Here is a 21,085-nt window from a genome sequence, read left to right on the forward strand (position 1 = left end):
GTACATTATGCCCTGAATCTATTCTACCACGCCCAAAAATCTGCTCCTTTTATTCTCTGTCCCCAAACGCACTAGACGACCAGTTTTGATATCCTTTAGGCGTACCCTCATCCTACTCCTCCTCTGTTCTTCGGGTGATGTAGAGGTTAACCCAGGCCCTGTGTGTCCCCAGGCACTCTCATTTGTTGACTTCGGTAACCGTAAAAGCATTGGTTTCATACATGTTAACATCAGAATCATTCTAATTTTAAAAATGAATCTCCCCAAAAGTAAGTCCCTCACTGTTGCCGCCTGTTATAGACCCCCTCAGCTCCCAATTGTGCCCTGGACACCATTTGTGAATTGATTGCCTGTCACAAATATCACCGAAGGTGGCTCCCCTTCCTGTTCGGGTGGCACTCGGCGGTCGTTGTCGCCGGTCTACTAGAGCTGCCCTTTTTCCTTTTCGTTTGTTTTGGTCTAATTGTTTTCACCTGTTCCTTGTTGGGGTTTTGGGATGGGTATTATTTAGGTTTGTTTAGCCCGCTGGTGTTTGTGCGGGCTTGTTGTTATTGTACGTTGGTGGTGTATTGTTGATTTTGGGTTTTCGCTGTCTGGTGTTTGTAACAGTGGTGTTTGGGTTGTTGTTTGCGCCTGTGTTTTGGGCTTCACCCTATTTTGTATCTGTTCCTGTTACGGAGGACATTAAGGCGTTTTTCCCATTTACCTTCTGCTCTCTGCGTCTGACTCCACACCCATCACTCTCCCGCCGTTACATTGCCCCCCATCTATCTTCAGAGTTCGTTCTGTTAGGTGGCCTAAACTAGGATATTGTCACGCCCTGACCTTAGAGAGCTTTTTATGTCTCTATTTTGGTTTGGTCAGGGTGTGAGTTGGGTGGGCATTCTATGTTCTGTATTCTATGTTCTTTAGTTCTATGTTTTGGCCGGGTAGGGTTCTCAATCGGGGACAGCTGTCTATCATTGTCTCTGATTGGGAATCATACTTAGGCAGCCTTTTTCCCTTTGTTATTTGTGGGTAGTTATCATTGTTAGGGGGACTATAGCCTAAGTTAAGCTTCACGTCGTTTCTTTGTTTTGTTGGCGACATTTACCTAAATAAACAGAAATGTACGCTCACCACGCTACGCTTTGGTCCACTTATTCCTTCCAGGAAGACGGCCGTGACAGAACTACCCACCACAAAAGGACCAAGCAGCGTGGTAAAAAGGAGGACTGGACATGGGATGACCAATACTCATAGTAAGTTAGGAAAGCAAAGGCTAGCTTTTTCAAACATAAATTTGCATCCTGTACCTCTAACTCCAAAAACTTCTGGGACACTGTAAAGTCCATGGAGAATAAGAGCACCTCCTCCCAGCTGCCCACTGCACTGCTAGGTGTTACGTTCTGACCTTTATTTCCTTTGTTTTGTCATTATTTAGTATGGTCAGGGCGTGAGTTAGGGTGAGCAGTCCATGTTTGTTTTTCTATGATTTTGGGATTTCTATGATTCGGCCTAGTATGGTTCTCAATCAGAGGCAGGTGTCATTAGTTGTTGATTGAGAATCATACTTAAGTAGTCTGGGTTTCACTGTTTGTTTGTGGGTGTTTGTTTCCGTGTCTGTGCTTTTCACCACACGGTACTGTTTTGGTTTTCATTCATTCCACGTTATTTGTTTTTGTATTCAGTTGTTCATGTTGAGTATTTCTTATTAAAAAAAACCTTGGACACTTACCACGCCGCATATTAGTCCTCCGATCCTTCTCGGCTCTCCTCTTCAGACAAAGAGGAGGAAAACCTTTACACTAGGAAACACTGTCACCACCAATAAATCCACAAATTTCAACAAGCATTTCTCTATGGGGCGGCAGGGTAGCCTAGTGGTTAGAGCGTTGGACTAGTAACCGGAAGGTTGCAAGTTCAAAGCCCCGAGCTGACAAGGTACAAATCTGTCGTTCTGCCCCTGAACAGGCAGTTAACCCGCTGTTCCTAGGCCGTCATTGAAAATAAGAATTTGTTCTTAACTGACTTGCCTGGTTAAATAAAGGTAAAATAAAAAAATAAAAATATGGCTGGCCATGCTTTCCTCCTGGCTACCCCGGCCAACAGCTCTGCACCCCCCGCAGCTACTTGCACAAGCCTCCCCAGCTTCTCCTTCACCCAAATCCAGATAGCTGATGTTCTGAAAGAGCTGCAAAACCTGGACCTGTACAAATTAGCTGGGCTTGGCAATCTGGACCCTATCTGCCGCAATTGTTTCAACCATATTACTAGTCTAAACAACTTCTCTTTCGTATCGTCCGAGAATCCTAAATATTGGAAAGCTGCCGTGGTCATCCCCCTCTTCAAAAGGGGTGACACTCTAGACCCAAACTGTTACAGACCTATTTCCATCCTGCCCTGCCTTTCTAAAGCCTTCTAAAGCTTTCAATCAGGATCTCAGCGACATTATCAATAATGTCGCTCTTGCTGCGGGGGATTCCTTCCACCTCTACGCAGACGCCACCATTCTGTATACATCTGGCCCTTCTTTGGACACTGTGCTAACAAACCTCAAAATGAGCTTCAATGCCATACAACACTCCTTCTGTGGCCTCCAACTGCTCTTAAATGCAAGTAAAACTAAATGCATGCTCTTCAACTGATTGCTGCCCGCACCTGCACGCCTGACTAGCATTACTACTCTGGACGGTTCTGACTTAGAATATGTGGACAACTACAAATACCTAGGTGTCTGGCTAGACTGTAAACGCTCTTACAGACTCATATTAAGCATCTTCAATCCAAAATTAAATCTAGAATCGGCTTCCTATTTCGCAACAAAGCCTCCTTCACTCACGCTGCCAAACATACCCTCGTAAAACTGACTATCCTACCGATCCTCGACTTCGGCGATGTCATTTACAAAATAGCCTCCAACACTCTACTCAGCAAACTGGATACAGTCTATAACAGTTCCATCCATTTTGTCACCAAAGCCCCATATACCACCCACCACTGTGATCTGTATGCTCTCGTCGGCTGGCCCTTGCTACATATTTGTCGCCAGACCCACTGGCTCCAGGTCATCTATAAGTCTTTGCTAGGTAAAGCTCTGTCTTATCTCAGCTCACTAGTCACCGGAATAACATCCAACCGCAGCATGCGCTCTAGCAGGTATATCTCACTGGTCATCCCCAAAGCCAACACCTGCTCTAGCCACCTTTCCTTCCAGTTCTCTACTGCCAATGACTGGAACAAATTGCAAAAATCGCTGAAGTTGGAAACTTATATTTCCCTCACTAACTTTAAGCATCAGCTATCTGAGCAGCTTACCAATCGCTACAGCTATACATAGCCCATCTGTAAATAGCCCATCCAACTACCTACCTCATCACCATATTGTTTTTATTTACTTTTTTGCACACCAGTATTTCTACTTGCACATCATCATCTGCACATCTATCACTCCAGTGTTAATTTGCAAAATTGTAATTACTTCGATACTATGGCCTATTTATTGCCTTACCTCCTTACTCCATTTGCACACACTGTATATAGATTTTCTATAGTGTTATTGACTGTACTTTTGTTCATCCCATGTGTAACTCTGTGTTGTTGTTTTCTGTCGCACTGCTTTGCTTTATCTTGGCCAGGTCGCAGTTGTAAATGAGAATTTGGTCTCAACTGGCCTACCTGGTTAAATAAAGGTGAAATAAATCAAATAAAATATGAATTAAGATGTTTTTAAAATGTATGAACTAATCCCGAAGACAGCAGTGATACTAAATAAAGGTTTGGAGCAGCTAGATTGACTCCTGAACTGAACTGGCGGTTGAGAATGATGACAAGGTGTTAAGAGTTATTAGCATGAGCTATTAGCTTCTACTTGTTACACCCTGAAGACGATGTCCGCACCCATGTGGAAATCTAATTAGCATCATTAAAAAATCCCCATCAAAATCTCTGTTTAAGATAGAGATATCTGTTGTTTTGCTGGAAGGTGGCAGAGCTACAGGCTTCTGACTAGAGGGAGTACAGCTACGACCGGAAGTTACTTTTTCATAGCAGGTTAGGAGAACTTGAGCAGCAGGTTAGGACAATTAACGTGGCTGGTTAGGAGACTTAGGTTAAGGTTAGGAAAGGGGTAGCTAAATTGCTCTCCTAACCAGATACAAAAAGTCCCTTCCGGTTGTAGCTGTACTCCCTCTAGTCACAAAGGAGCTACAGTGGTGTTTGTCAGGCCAGGAGACTTCCCGAAAATCGGTCTTCTTATTTGCATTGATTGACATATCTCTTGAGAATATGGATAGAGTGGCCATAAAATGAAAAAGGCCATGACATTCAGAAAAACACAGAGAGGAAGAGGCGAAGTGAGAGGGTTTACTCCAGCCAAAATCTGTTCATGAAAATAAGACCACAAAAGCTAGGTTTCCATCCAATTGGCGACAGATTTTCATGAGAATATTCTAGAATGCACATTAACAAAATATGCACATTTTCCCACCAGTGGTGTTTCCAACAAATGGACTTGTTGCAGATAGAAATGCATGATGACTTAGTGCACACAACATTTTATTTGTCTCTTAAGTTTTCATGTACTGAATAAAAATGTAAAGTTCAATATGTTTCCATTGCATTTTCAAATCTACTGACAGTTTTGTCACAAAAACTGTTGCTTTAAATTGCAAATGTGCCTACTCTGGTCTTGGCACTTGGCACAAAAATCTCTGCTCCAAGACAAAATGTGTAGAATTGCGGGGAATTAGCTTGAAAACTGCAAGATTTTCTCACTGATGCCAGGAGGCACACCTTTAAAAGGTTCCTTCCCAGGGCCTGAGACTTGGTTCATCCAGCCATGCACTGAACTTATAGTAAAACACCTTCTACGCATTTTTTTTTTTTTATCTCACTCGAGTTGTGTTCTTATTATGAGTGGGTCCCTGATGAATTAGCTATCACAAAAGGGGTTCCCGGTCCCAAAATGTTTGAGAACCCCTGCAATACAGTACCATACCTTAGACTGCTACTCCACTGGGCGCCAGTTCAAGTAGCCTACTCTTTCAAACTCCCACCAGTTCTGTCTGTTTCCTGAAGTTGTAAGTCGGAATGGGTGTAGTAGGCCTACAGGAATGTGAAATATATCCTCCTTGACTAAATTAAGTATGTGCTTATCAGCAAAACACAATGTAGGGCCTATAATATAATCATAATACAGTATAATGACGATAGGTAGCCCAATGGCAGGTAGCCAAGCAATTAGAGAAATGAGCCAGCAACCAGAGGGTTTTCAATTCAAATCTCGGGTCTGACGGGAAGTATGCTGGCAACAGGAAGATTGCTGGTATCAAATCCAATAGAGTCCCACAGTGGAGGTGTCATAATACTCATAGAACCTAGAGGTCAAACAGGGAAATGGTTCCAATCATTTTTCCAGCATTCATCGATAATGTTAATTAGCATCAAAGTAGACATCATGCAAGACTACAAATCCCTGAAAACTACTGCATGTCATCTCTAGTCGGTAATTTTGATAACAGGTACATTTAAAGACATTTAGCCAAAATATTAATTACTTAATTTATCAAATCAAATCACATTTTATTGGTCACATACACATATTTAGCAGAGGTTATTGTGGGTGTAGCGAAATGCTTGTGTTTCTAGCTCAAACAGTGCAGTAGTATCTAAAAATTCACAACAATACACACAAATATATAAATGTAAATGAATATATAAATATTAGGATGAGCAATGTCGGAGTGGCATTGACTAAAATACAGTAGAATAGAATACAGTATATACATATGAAATGAGTAAAGCAGTATGTTAATAAACCATTATTAAAGTGACCTGTGATTCCATGTCTTTCTAAATAGGTCAGCAGCCACTAAGGCGCAGGGTTGAGTAGACTGCTAGTTATGGCTATTTAACAGTCTGATGGCCTTGAGATAAAAGCTGTTTTTCAGTCTCTCGGTCCCAGCTTTGATGCAACTGTACTGACCTCACATTCTGGATGGTAGCAAGGTAAACAAGCCGTGCCTCGAGTGGTTGATGTCCTTGATGATCTTTTTGGCCTTCCTGTGACATCGGGTGCTATAGGTCTCCTAGAGGGCAGGCAGTGTGCCCCCGGTGATGCATTGGGCAGACCGAATCACCCTCTGGAGAGCCCTGCGGTTGGGGGCGGTGTAGTTGCCGTACCAGGCAGTGATACAGCCTGACAGGATGTTCTCAATTATGCATCTATAAAAGTTTGTGAGGGTTTTAGGGTCCAAGCCGAATTTCTTCAGCCTCCTGGGGTTGAAGAGGCACTGTTGCGCCTTCTTCACCACACTCAGATTGTCAGTGATGTGTACGCTGAGAAACTTGAAGCTTTTCACCTTCTCCACTGCGGTCCCGTCAATGTGGATAGGGGCTGTTTTGTGAAGTCCACGATCAGCTCCTTCATTTTGTTGACGTTGAGGGAGTGGTTATTTTATTGGAACCACCGCGCCAGGGCCCTCATCTCCTCACTGTAGGCTGTCTCATCATTGTTGGTAATCAGGCCTACCTACTACAGTTGTGTCATCTGCAAACTTGATGATTGAGTTGCATGGCCACGCAGTCATGAGTGAACAGGGAGTACAGGAAGAGGCTGAGCACGCACTCTTGTAGGGCCCCTGTGTTGAGGATCAGCGAAGCGGAGGTGTTTGTTTCCTACCTTCACCACCTGGGGGCGGCCCATCAGGAAGTTCAGGACCCAGTTGCACAGGGCGGGATTCAGACCCAGGGCCTCGAGCTTAATGATGAGCTTGAGGGTACTATGGTGTTGAATGATGAGCTATAGTCAATGAACAGCTTTCTTACATAGTTACCTCTTGCCCAGATGGGATAGGGCAATGTGCGATGCAATGGCGATTGCATCGTCTGTGGATCTATTGGGGCGGTATGCAAATTGAAGTGGGTCTAGGGTGTCAGTTAAGGTAGGTGATATGATCCTTAACTAGCCTCTCAAAGCAATTCATAATGGCAGAATGTGTGATAGTCATTTAGTTCAGTTACCTTTGCTTTCTTTGGTACAGGAACAATGGTGAACATCTTGAAGCAAGTGGGGACAGCAAACTAGCTAACAATAGATAGTTAATCCAGAGATTCTTACCTTTTCCTTGATTTTGCAGTCTCTTCCAGATCATCAGGGCCATATAATATGCAGTTCTTTATGAAAGCCACATTAGCAGCTAATTAATATTTAATTTGTTGGGGGTAAATACAGGCGAATATATTGATAAAAGTCACCTTGTCCGAAAGAGGTTTACATGGTCATCAAAATTTCACGCCAGGGTATCAGCCCTTATTTGAAGTGTTTCTAAAATCCCCTATTGGAAAAATGAATGGTGGAAAAACAATTGGCACCATTTCCCTGTTTGACCGCTAGGTTTTATGGGTATTATGACTCATACTGTGGTACTCTATATGCCATTGCCCTTTAGCAGGGCACTTAACCCCCCACAACAACTGTTCCACGGGCGCCCAGTGTGCCAGGACCTTGCTCCAACCTCTCCAACCTGTATATAGGCTATGTGTGTATTTCGGAGGGGTTGGGATAAAGCGGAAGTCAAATTTCGGTTGGACATTGTGTACAATTGAGCAATAAAGTGATCTTAATCTCATAGGCTATAAACATAATAATATGGCATTTAGCAGTTGGAGCATTTTAACATTAACATGAGTGCAGCAAAGTGCCAGATTCTTGAATGATAATGACCAAATCATTGTCTCATGTTTGAAGAGACAGGATTGGCGCAAATTGCAGTATGGTCTGTGCTATCCGCGATCCTTGGGACGTCCCTAACCCATTGAAGTAGAAATATAAAATGGTTGAGGTAAGAGTTAAGGTTAGGTAACGGTTAGGGTAAAGGTTGGGGTTAAGGTTAGGGTTTAGAGTAGGGACGTCCCAAGGATCCCGGATAGCACTGCCCATTGCAGGAGTGCGGATGGTGAAATTAGCTGTTCAACAAGCTGTTCAATTAGCGGTCAATAAACTGATGGGTCAAATCAAAGATCTGTATATAATGATGAGATGCTTATGTCTCCATCATAACAATGGAAGTTGTTGTCCCAAGGCGGGAGGGCAGGCAACAAGCTTGTTTTTCACACCTTCCATTAACGTGATAACGGATAGGCAGTGGTGGGAAAAGTACTCAATCGTCATACTTGAATTAAAGTAAAGATACCTTAATAGGAAATTACTCAAGTAAATGTGAAAGTCACCCAGTAAAATACAACTTGAGTAAAAGTCTAAAAGTATTTGGTAAAAACTATACTTAAGTATCAAAAGTAAAAGTATAAATAATAAAAAATTCCTTATAGACGACACCATTTTATTTTTATTTTTTTATTGACAGATAGCTCGGAGCACACTCCAACACTCCTAATTTACAAACTAAGCATTTGTGTTTAGTGAGTCCGACATATGAGAGGCAGTAGATGACCAGGGATGTTCTCTTGATAAGTGTGTGAATTGGACCATTTTCCTGTCAAAATGTGACGAGTACTTTTGGGTGTCAGGGAAAATATATGGAGTAAAAAAGTACATTATTTTTTAGGAATGTAGTTTAGTAAAAATTATAAATTATAAAATAAATAAATAGTCAAGTAAAGTACAGAAAAAAATAGTACTTTAAAGTATTTTAACTTAAGTACCACTGAGTAATGAATACACAGAAAATACAAAAAAACAAAATCGCATAGAAATTATATTTTTCTAAACAAACCAGTGCTGAATGCACACGTGTGGAAATTATTATTCGCAAAAAATGCTAATTTTCAATGGGTTTTAAGTGCTCTTTTTTTTTACAGTGGATTGGCAAACCTGAGGTTCGCTAGAAACCTAAGATGTCCTCTTTTCGATACCCCTTGACTTATTCCACATAATGACAATGTAAAAACATGTTTGTTTTTTAAATGTTACCAAATGTATTTAAAATGAAATACAGAAATATCTCATTTACATAGGTATTCACACCCCAGACATGCTGACTAGACAGGTCACGCACATGCGCCATCGTGTGCATGTTGATTTTGTCCATCCACACCAGACGCGATAGGACACACAGGTTGAAATTGCAAAACAAACTCTGAATCAACTATATTAATTTGGGGACAGGTTGAAACACATGAAACATTCATGGCCATTTAACTCGCTATCTTGCTGTTGCTAGCTAATTTGTCCTGGGATTTAAACAATGGGTTGGTTATTTTACCTGTAATGCACAAGGTCCTTTTTTTCTGGATCTTTCTAGAATTTTGACCCATGTTGAGTCACACTAAATCATGGGATGAAAGGGGAAACCTAGTTAGTTTCTAGTAATCTCTCTTCTTCAGTCTTCTTCTTCTGTGGACTTTATATGGCGATCGGCAACCAACTTTATATGTATATGCTCCTAAAAACCAATGAGGAGATGGGAGAGGCAAGTCAAGCATAAAAAATAGAACCAAGTTCTATTCAGCGCCTGGCTATGCAGACGCTTGTTGAAAGGATGGAGTAACATGTATGTGTACATTTATTTTGCTATGTTTGCGCATGTAACACGAGCGGTGTGGTCAGCATGTGAGTCAATACATGTTAGATTACAGCTATTACAGCTGTGAGTCTGTCTCAAGAGCTTGTGGAAATGTCTAGAAACAACAACAGCTCAGCCGCGAAGTGGAAGGCCGACCACACAAGCTTATAAAACGGGACCACTGAAGCTCGTAGCTCGTACAAATTGTCTGTCCTTGGTTGCAACACTCACTACCAAGTTCCAAACTGCCTCTGGAAGCCATGTCACCACAACAACTGTTTGTCGGGAGCTTCATGAAATGGGTTTGGATAGCCAAACAGCCGCACACAAGCCTAAGATCACCATCCGCAATGCCAATCGTCGGCTGGAGAGGTGTAAAGTTCGCCTCCATTGGACTCTGGAGCAGTGGAAACGCATTATCTAGAGTGATGGATCACGCTTCATGATCGGCCCGACTGCATAGTATCAACTGTAAAGTTTGGTGGAGGTGGAATAATGGTCTGGGGTTTTTCATGGGTCGGGCTTGGCTCCTTAGTTCCAGTGAAGGGAAATCTTAACGCTACAGCATACAAGGACATTCCCGACAATTCTGTGCTTCCACCTTCGTGGCAACAGTTTGGGGAAGGCTCTTTCCTTTTTCAGCATGACAATGCCCCCATGCACAAAGTGAGGTCTATACAGAAATGGTCTGCCAAGATCTGTGTAGAAGAGCAGAACCCTGACCTCAACCCCATCGCCTTTGGTATGAATTGGAACACCGACTGCGAGCCAGGCCTCATCACCCAAAATCAGTGCCCAACCTAACTAATGCTTTTGTAGCAGAATGGAAGCAAGTCCCCACAGCAATATTCCAACATATAGTGGAAAGCCTTTCCAGAAGAGTGGAGGCTGTTATAGCAGCAAAAGGGGGCCAACTTCATATTAATTCCCATGATTTTTTGAATGAGATGTTCAACGAGCAGATGTCTACATACTTTTGGTAATGTAGTGTATGTGTCGTCAAAAAGAAAGGAGGACCAAGGCACCCTATATATATATATATATGTATGTATGTGTGTGTGTGTGTGGCATGTTCAATGAAAACAAAGATTAAAAACAACATGTGTGTTGACTGTGGTAGGGCAGGGCCTGTGATGTCTGCTAAAAGAACAACTTAGGTTTATTTCTTTTGAAATAAATTGCCTTGTATTATGTTTTTTTATGACCTTCCTAAACAAAATATTAATGGATTTATTTGTAATTGTTTATATTAACACCAGAAAGTCAGAGCATCATAATATCTCAAAACACATTTTAATGTTTAATTACTGCCATTTTTAAAGTCATGTCCCCCTTGTTCTTGACTTTCCCTAAATAAGTCTATATAACACACTGTCATTGTTAGACTCTTCATTTCACAAACAGAACAGGAGTTATAACCAGTTTTTGGGGGCATGTAATATTTGGAATGATTTTCCCTGGCCTGCTCCGCTCCTTCTCCAATAGTTGAATGTGCCATGTCCAGTTTATAATCACCCCAATAATTGCCTCAAAACTGAACCTAAACTACACCGAAACTAATTTCACGCATATAACATAAGACCAACAACAACAAAAAAGAGTATAGTATGATTGGGGAGAATGGCTGATTAGATGAGTGAGGGGATGCGAAAGACACATAATTATGTAATCACCAATTGTGAATGAAGAACAGGGCGGGCCATTCTATTGTATTGATCTTTTCTAATTATAATCTCAAAATGGTGTACCCTATATCAGTCTACGAAATCCAATCAGTTGTGTTAGTCTACTCTAGGCCTACTTGGAGTACGCTACACAGTGAGAGGGTGCATAATTTACAATGGCAAGACCAAGATGAAAGATGAAAGGTTCCATTGTAGCTCCTGTGTTGTTCTCAATTTGTATTAATGATTTGGGAAATGGGATGCAACCAGCAAAGTTGCATCTATATGCAGATGATAAAGTCATATATTCACGTGCTCCTTCTCTGGTTCAGGCTGTTGAAGAGCTCCAGACTGCTTTTCAGTCACTGCAGGCCTCCCTTTATGGTCTCAATTTCACATCCTGACCTTAGTTCCTTTTTTATGTCTGTATTTTAGTTTGGTCAGGGCGTGAGTTGGGGTGGGCATTTTATGTTTTGTGTTCTATGTTTTCCATTTCTAGGTGTTTGACCTGGTATGGTTCCCAATCAGAGGCAGCTGGCAATCGTTGTCTCTGATTGAGAACCATACTTAGGCAGCCTGTTTTTCCCACTTGAGTTGTGGGTAGTTATTTTCTGTTTAGTGTTGTTTTTGCACTTTGCAGAACTGTTCGTTTTTTTGGTTTGTTGTTCCCGTATTCATCTTTATTAAACTCAATATGAATACGTACCACGCTGCGCTTTGGTCTACTCCTTCTTCCACCAACAACAAGCGTTATCATCTGGTCTTGAATGTACAACATTTTTAATTCATGACCTTTACCAGAGTTCACACTCAGTCAGAGAACATTAGCATTGTCACATCTGGTGGCTTATGCTTTGAAAAAGTGCCACCCTACAAATACTTAGGTATATGGTTGGATGACAAGTTGTCCTTTAAAGTTCATATGGATAAGCTTGTGAGAAAGCTTAAATTAAAATTGGGTTTTTATTTTCATAATAAGGCTCGCTTCCTGCTTATGGATAGAAAGAAGCCTGTTCAGGACACTTTTCTCTCTGTAATTGATTATGGTGACTTGTTGTATATGCATGCAACCACCTCTGTCTTACAGAGACTGGACTCTTTATCATGCATCCTTACGCTTTATTACAAATGCCAAGTCACTCACCCACCATTGCACCTAGTACAAAATGGTGGATTGGAACTCACTTTATATGCGCAGAAAGCTATTTGTATGTGTTCATCTACAAAGCCCTTTTGGGTAAACTCCCTCTTTACCTCTGTAGTCTGGTCTCCTTCACCAACATACCCGGTCTGCTAGGTGGTTGCTACTTAAAGTCCCCAGGACATTCACAGTATTAGGCAAGACTGCCTTCTCGTCTTGTGGACCAGAGGCAAGGAATAGTGTACAATCCATGCTTCAACCGGTTCCGGTTGGAGCGAGCGGTCGCATCTACACTTCGGTCCGCAGGTAGTATAACTTTTCATTACATTTCGTTATAGTACAACGGTTTGATTTGTCTAATCTTAGCAATTTCTTCTTAGCCAGCTACATAGCCGTCTTTGTATCAACGACAATTGCATAATTATCGTATTTCGTCGTCCTAACGTATCTGCCCAGCAGCTAGCTAAGCAGCTAGCTAACATCCACTGTCCACTAGCACTGTAGAAACTATTACACTCAACTGAACGACTCGATTAGCGTAGTGTCAGCTAGCTACATAGTTGTCTTCGTATCCAAGATAATTGTGCAGTTTAGAGTGTGTAGACTTAGAGTGATTATCTTAATTTACCGAGGTTAGCTAGCCAGCTATTTGTCGTCCTTAACGTAGGAAATGCTGCTAGCTAGCTAGCCAACAGCTAGCCAACCTCTACCGAATTGAACTCCAACTACCCGGTCAACATTCCGTCGCTCCACAGGTAGTATCACATTTTCATTTCACTTCATTACAGTACAACGGTTTGATTTGTTTGATCGTAGCTAGCCAGCTACATAGCCGTCTTTGTATCTAAGACAATTGTGTAGTCTAGAGCGATTTTCTAGGTTAGCTGGCCAGCTATTGTCGTTCTTCTAACGTAGCTAGCCAGCTAGCCCCCGAATAGCAGCACTGTAGTAACTATTACAGTACAACGGTTTGTTTTGTTTGATCGTAGCTAGCTAGCTACATAGCCGTCTTTGTATCTAAGACAATTGTGTAGCCTAGAGCGATTTTCTAGGTTAGCTGGCCAGCTATTGTCGTTCTTCTAACGTAGCTAGCCAGCTAGCCCCGAATAGCAGCACTGTAGTAACTATTACAGTACAACGGTTTGTTTTGTTTGATCGTAGCTAGCTAGCTACATAGCCGTCTTTGTATCTAAGACAATTGTGTAGCCTAGAGCGATTTTCTAGGTTAGCCAGCCAGCTATTGTCGTTCTTTTAAAGTAACGGAACGCAATCAACCTTGCTAGCTAGCCAGCTAGCCCCGAATAGCAGCACTGTAGAAACTATTACACTCGACGGAACGACTTGATTAGTGTAGTGTCAACATCGCAGCCACTACCAGCTAGCCTACTCCAGCAGTACTGTATCATTTCAATCATTTTAGTCAATAAGATTCTTGCTACGTAAGCTTAACTTTCTGAACATTCGAGACGTGTAGTCCACTTGTCATTCCAATCTCCTTTGCATTAGCGTAGCCTCTTCTGTACCCTGTTAACTATGTGTCTATCTATCCCTGTTCTCTCCTCTCTGCACAGACCATACAAACGCTCCACACCGCGTGGCCGCGGCCACCCTAATCTGGTGGTCCCAGCGCGCACGACCCACGTGGAGTTCCTGGTCTCCGGTAGCCTCTGGAACTGCCGATCTGCGGCCAACAAGGCAGAGTTCATCTCAGCCTATGCCTCCCTCCAGTCCCTCGACTTCCTGGCACTGACGGAAACATGGATCACCACAGATAACACTGCTACTCCTACTGCTCTCTCTTCGTCCGCCCACGTGTTCTCGCACACCCCGAGAGCTTCTGGTCAGCGGGGTGGTGGCACCGGGATCCTCATCTCTCCCAAGTGGTCATTCTCTCTCTCTCCCCTTACCCATCTATCTATCGCCTCCTTTGAATTCCATGCTGTCACAGTTACCAGCCCTTTCAAGCTTAACATTCTTATCATTTATCGCCCTCCAGGTTCCCTCGGAGAGTTCATCAATGAGCTTGATGCCTTGATAAGCTCCTTTCCTGAGGACGGCTCACCTCTCACAGTCCTGGGCGACTTTAACCTCCCCACGTCTACCTTTGACTCATTCCTCTCTGCCTCCTTCTTTCCACTCCTCTCCTCTTTTGACCTCACCCTCTCACCTTCCCCCCTACTCACAAGGCAGGCAATACGCTCGACCTCATCTTTACTAGATGCTGTTCTTCCACTAACCTCACTGCAACTCCCCTCCAAGTCTCCGACCACTACCTTGTATCCTTTTCCCTCTCGCTCTCATCCAACACTTCCCACACTGCCCCTACTCGGATGGTATCGCGCCGTCCCAACCTTCGCTCTCTCTCCCCCGCTACTCTTTCCTCTTCCATCCTATCATCTCTTCCCTCTGCTCATACCTTCTCCAACCTTTCTCCTGACTCTGCCTCCTCAACCCTCCTCTCTTCCCTTTCTGCATCCTTTGACTCTCTATGTCCCCTATCCTCCAGGCCGGCTCGGTCCTCCCCTCCCGCTCCGTGGCTCGATGACTCATTGCGAGCTCACAGAACAGAGCTCCGGGCAGCCGAGCGGAAATGGAGGAAAACTCGCCTCCCTGCGGACCTGGCATCCTTTCACTCCCTCCTCTCTACATTTTCCTCCTCTGTCTCTGCTGCTAAAGCCACTTTCTACCACTCTAAATTCCAAGCATCTGCCTCTAACCCTAGGAAGCTCTTTGCCACCTTCTCCTCCCTCCTGAATCCTCCTCCCCCTCCCCCCTCCTCCCTCTCTGCAGATGACTTTGTCAACCATTTTGAAAAGAAGGTCGACGACATCCGATCCTCGTTTGCTAAGTCAAACGACACCGCTGGTTCTGCTCACACTGCCCTACCCTGTGCTCTGACCTCTTTCTCCCCTCTCTCTCCAGATGAAATCTCGCTTCTTGTGACGGCCGGCCGCCCAACAACCTGCCCGCTCGACCCTATCCCCTCCTCTCTCCTCCAGACCATTTCCGGGGACCTTCTCCCTTACCTCACCTCGCTCATCAACTCATCCCTGACCGCTGGCTACGTCCCTTCCGTCTTCAAGAGAGCGAGAGTTGCACCCCTTCTGAAAAAACCTACACTCGATCCCTCCGATGTCAACAACTACAGACCAGTATCCCTTCTTTCTTTTCTCTCCAAAACTCTTGAACGTGCCGTCCTTGGCCAGCTCTCCCGCTATCTCTCTCAGAATGACCTTCTTGATCCAAATCAGTCAGGTTTCAAGACTAGTCATTCAACTGAGACTGCTCTTCTCTGCATCACGGAGGCGCTCCGCACTGCTAAAGCTAACTCTCTCTCCTCTGCTCTCATCCTTCTAGACCTATCGGCTGCCTTCGATACTGTGAACCATCAGATCCTCCTCTCCACCCTCTCCGAGTTGGGCATCTCCGGCGCGGCCCACGCTTGGATTGCGTCCTACCTGACAGGTCGCTCCTACCAGGTGGCGTGGCGAGAATCTGTCTCCTCGCCACGCGCTCTCACCACTGGTGTCCCCCAGGGCTCTGTTCTAGGCCCTCTCCTATTCTCGCTATACACCAAGTCACTTGGCTCTGTCATAACCTCACATGGTCTCTCCTATCATTGCTATGCAGACGACACACAATTAATCTTCTCCTTTCCCCCTTCTGATGACCAGGTGGCGAATCGCATCTCTGCATGTCTGGCAGACATATCAGTGTGGATGACGGATCACCACCTCAAGCTGAACCTCGGCAAGACGGAGCTGCTCTTCCTCCCGGGGAAGGACTGCCCGTTCCATGATCTCGCCATCACGGTTGACAACTCCATTGTGTCCTCCTCCCAGAGCGCTAAGAACCTTGGCGTGATCCTGGACAACACCCTGTCGTTCTCAACCAACATCATGGCGGTGGCCCGTTCCTGTAGGTTCATGCTCTACAACATCCGCAGAGTACGACCCTGCCTCACACAGGAAGCGGCGCAGGTCCTAATCCAGGCACTTGTCATCTCCCGTCTGGATTACTGCAACTCGCTGTTGGCTGGGCTCCCTGCCTGTGCCATTAAACCCCTACAACTCATCCAGAACGCCGCAGCCCGTCTGGTGTTCAACCTTCCCAAGTTCTCTCACGTCACCCCGCTCCTCCGCTCTCTCCACTGGCTTCCAGTTGAAGCTCGCATCCGCTACAAGACCATGGTGCTTGCCTACGGAGCTGCGAGGGGAACGGCACCGCAGTACCTCCAGGCTCTGATCAGGCCCTACACCCAAGCAAGGGCACTGCGTTCATCCACCTCTGGCCTGCTCGCCTCCCTACCATTGAGGAAGTACAGTTCCCGCTCAGCCCAGTCAAAACTGTTCGCTGCTCTGGCCCCCCAATGGTGGAACAAACTCCCTCACGACGCCAGGACAGCGGAGTCAATCACCACCTTCCGGAGACACCTGAAACCCCACCTCTTCAAGGAATACCTAGGATAGGATAAGTAATCCTTCTCCCCCCCTTAATGATTTAGATGCACTATTGTAAAGTGGCTGTTCCACTGGATGTCAGAAGGTGAATTCACCAATTTGTAAGTCGCTCTGGATAAGAGCGTCTGCTAAATGACTTAAATGTAAATGTAATGTTAGTGCCACTAAATGAATTTACAATTTTGATGGGAGACTCTGATACAGAGGAGTGTAAATGCTTTTTTTTAGGCTGGATCATGTTGTTGTATTTTATTGTTGTATGTTTTTAATTCTGTAATGCATTAATTGTTGCTGCCTTTTTGGCCAGGTCTCCTTTGAAAAAGAGACTCTGGGTCTCAATGGACTTTTCCTGGTTAAAAAAGGGTTAAATAACAATAAATGATTCTGATTTGTGCTGAAGGATCCATATCGGGCAGCAGGTAGGCGAGTGTCGGATAATGTTTTAGATCAGATTTCACTGCTGTACTTAGGTGTAAGGAAGAACTCGCCGCTGGCCTGTTGCTGTGTTCTTCAACATGCTTGACTTGGCTGCTATCAACGTACACGTGTTGTTCAAGCAGTGCATGAATAACACCCATGAGCAGAAGAAACTGCATCATGAGTCTGGCACACGGGCTACGTGAGAGACATATGAGGGCCAAGAGAGCAGCAAAGATTGAACGCGAGCCATTGCTCGAGCCAAAATTGCACACAGCTCCCGGGGAGGAGAAGCTACAAGGTGGGCAGATGCACTCGGAACAGAACCCACGACACCTGTTTCCACTCCAAGCAACTTGTTTGTGGGAAGTGTTGAAATCAAGTGAAGGTGTCGAAGATTTGTGGTGACTGTTAGGACAAGGGATAACAGCTAAATGAGATCCAACTGTTGCGTGAAGATGCACACCATACTGTAAGCACGAGCGAAGCCACAAATAAGGTGTCCAATAACTGTCAATAATATACTATTTTTGACCACTGTCATATCGACACTTATATTCATTAGAATGCCATTATTGATTTTGTGCTGATTTTCTACTGTTCACAAGCAGGATTGGCACCTATACTGATATTTAGGCCTCACCAGATCCACAGACGACACAATGTCTATTGCACTCAACACTGCCCTTTCTCACCTGGATGAAAGGAACACCTACGTGATAATGCTGTTCGTTAATTACAGCTCAGCATTCAACACCATGTGCCCTCAAAGGACCCTGGGACTAAACACCTTCCTCTGCAACTGGATCTTGGACTTCCTGACGAGCCACCCCCAGGTGGTAAGGGTAGGTAACAACCCATCTGCCACGCTGATCCTCAACACAGGGGTTCCACTCGCTGTTTATTATCTATGCATAGTCACTTTACCCCTACCTACATGTACATATTACCTCAATTACCTCGACTAACCTGTGCCACCGCACTTTGAAAAGGTACCGGTACCCCCTTTATATAGCCTCGTTATTTTTCTTTTATTGTTGCTCTTTTATTTTTTTACTTCAGTTTATTTAGTAAATATTTTTCTTAAAACTGCATTGTTGGTTAAGGGCTTGTAAGTAAGCATTTCACGACAAGGTCTACACCTGTTGTATACGGCGCATGTGACAAATAACATTTGATAAACAAGGAGTACCGGTACTGAGTCAATGTGCAGGGGTACGAGGTAGTTGAGGTAAGTGAGGTAATATGTACATGTGGGTAGGGACAACGGTGACTAGGCAATCAGGATAGATAATAAAGAGAGTAGCAGCAGCGCACGTGAAGAGTGCCTATTTGTGAGTGAATGTGTGTGTGTGGCATCAATATGCATTTGTGTGTGTGTGTGTGTGTGTGTGTGTGTGTGTGTTTTGTGTGTTGGAGTGTCAGTGTAGTATGTGTGAGTAGTCTAGTGAGAGTGCATGAAGTCAGCTCAAAAAAACTCAAACAAAGGGGTCAATGTAAATAGTATGTGTAGCCATTTGTTTAACTGTTCAGCAGTCTTGTGGCTTGGGGGTAGAAGCTGTTTAGGAGCCTTTTGGTCACAGACTTGGAGCTCCAGTACCGCTTGCCGTGCGGTAGCAGAAAGAACAGTCTATGACTTGGGTGGCTGGAGTCTGACAATTTTGAGGGCCTTCCTCTGACACCGCCTGGTATAAAGTTCCTGTATGGCATGGAGCTCGGCCCCAGTGATGTACTGGGCCATATGCACTACCCTCTGTAGCGCCTTGCCGTCGGATGCAAAGCAGTTGCCATACCAAGTGGTGATGCAGCCAGTCAATATGCTCTCAAGGGTGCAGCTGTAAAACATTGAGGATCTGAGGGCCCATGGCAAATTTTTTCAGCCTCCTGAGGGGGAAGAGGCGTTGTCTTGTCCTCTTCACGACTGTGTTGGTGTGTTTGGACCATGATAGGTCCTTAATGATGTGGACGCCGAGGAACTTGAAGCTCTCGACTTACTCCACTTCAGCCCTGTCGATGTGGATGGGTTGGCATGCTTGGCACTCCGTTTCCTTTAGTCTACAATCAGCTCCTTTGTCTTGTTCACGTTGAAGGAAAGATTGTTCTCACCACACAGGTCTCTGACCTCCTCCCTATCACTGTTGGTGATCAGGCCTACCACCGTCGTGTCGTCGGCAAACTTAATGATGGTGTTGGAGTCATGTATGCCACTCAGTTGTGGGTGAACAGGGAGTACAGGAGGGGACTAAGCACGCACCTGAGGGGCCCCATGTGTTGAAGGTCAGCGTGGCGGATGTGTTATTGCCTATCCTCACCACCTGCGGGTGGCCCATCAGGAATTCCAGGATCCAGTTGCAGAGGGAGGTGTTCAGTCCCAGGGTCCTTAGCTTGGAGGGCACTATGGTGTTGAACACTGAGCTGTAGTCAATGAACAGCATTCTCACGTAGGTGTTCCTTTTGTCCAGGTGGGAAAGGACAATGTTGAGTGCAATAGAGAGTGCGTAATCTGTGGATCTGTTGGGCCGATATGCGAATTGGAGTGGGTCCAGGGTTTCTGGGATGATGGTGTTGACGTGAACCATGACCAGCCTTTCAAAGCATTTCATGGCTATGGATGTGAGTGCTACGGGCAGTAGTCATTTAGGCAGGTTACCTTGGCGTTCTTGGGCGCAGGCACTATGGTGGTCTGCTTGAAACACGTAAGTATTACAGACTGTATACATCTTTGTATGCGTCTCTGTGTGTGGAGTAAAAGTGATCTAGAGTTGTTTTCCCCTAGTTACAGAAGTGACATGCTGGTCGAAATGAGGTCAAAGAGATTTCAGTTTTTCTGCATTACAATCATTGGCCACTAGGAGTGCCGCCTCTGGATGTGCATTTTCTTGTTTTCTTATGGACCTATACAGCTAGTTGAGTGGGGTCTTAGTGTCAGCATCGGTTTGTGGTGGTAAATAGACAGCTACTAAAATTATAGATTAAAAATCTCTTGGGAAATAGTGTGGTCTACGGCTTATCATGAGGTATCCTAACTCAGGCGAGCAGAACCTAGAGACTTCCAGGCATTGTTAACAAAGAGACACACCCCTCCTCCCTGAGTTCTGTCTTACCGATGCACAGAAATCCCAGCTAACTGTATATTATCCATGTCCTTGTTCAGTCATGACTCCGAAAAGCATCGAATATTACAGTTCTTCAGGTCCCGTTGATGGCATAGTCTCGAACGGAGCTCGTCCATGATTGCCCGTTGGCCAATAGAACAGAGGGTAGAGGCGGTCTATCCGCTTGGCGACCGTAGTCTCGTCAGATATCCCGCACGCCGGCCTTTATAACGCCGCCTCTTTGTTCTCTGTATGTCGTGGATTTGGGCCTGGTCGGGAATGAGCAGTAAGTCCTTCGCTGCCGACTCCTTGAAGTAGAAATCCTCATCCAAATCGAGGTTAGTGATTGCTGTTTTGATGTCCAGAATCTATTTTCGGACATAGGAAACAATGGCGGAAACATGTTGTACAAAATAATACACACAAAATATCACAATTGGTCAGGAGCCCATAAAACAGCATCTATTTCCTCCAGCGCCATTCTACTCACAGTTGAGTAGAAACTCGAGTTTGGGAAGAAACCACAGATAAAATAGATAAAGGTTCAGTTCAATTCATGGGCCTTTTTCAAAAGAGCACAGGATTCTCCTGCGGCCTACACTGCGTAGCGTCAAGCTGTGGAACATTCTCTCTCGGAGCTGTTTCGGACACTGGGCAGGATTATGGGTAAATGAATGAGGAAAAGGTGCATGGCTCCCATCAAGGATTTACTGCAGGCTGCCAGACCATCTGTTCTTCTCTGACACCAACACACGAGCCACGACCATCAGTCATCGCTCACTCACCGCATCGAGGACACCCATCC

General features: G+C 44.6%; 1 protein-coding gene across 4 annotated transcripts in view; it reads right to left on the bottom strand.

Moving 5' to 3' along the window:
* The window catches only part of LOC135539657 (voltage-dependent calcium channel subunit alpha-2/delta-2-like), a 96,845-nt gene that overhangs the window by 70,660 nt on the left and 5,100 nt on the right, over positions 1–21,085 (bottom strand). The window lies entirely within an intron of this gene.

This window comes from Oncorhynchus masou, chromosome 5 (assembly GCF_036934945.1).
Source record: "Oncorhynchus masou masou isolate Uvic2021 chromosome 5, UVic_Omas_1.1, whole genome shotgun sequence".
Taxonomy (NCBI): Eukaryota; Metazoa; Chordata; class Actinopteri; order Salmoniformes; family Salmonidae; genus Oncorhynchus; species Oncorhynchus masou.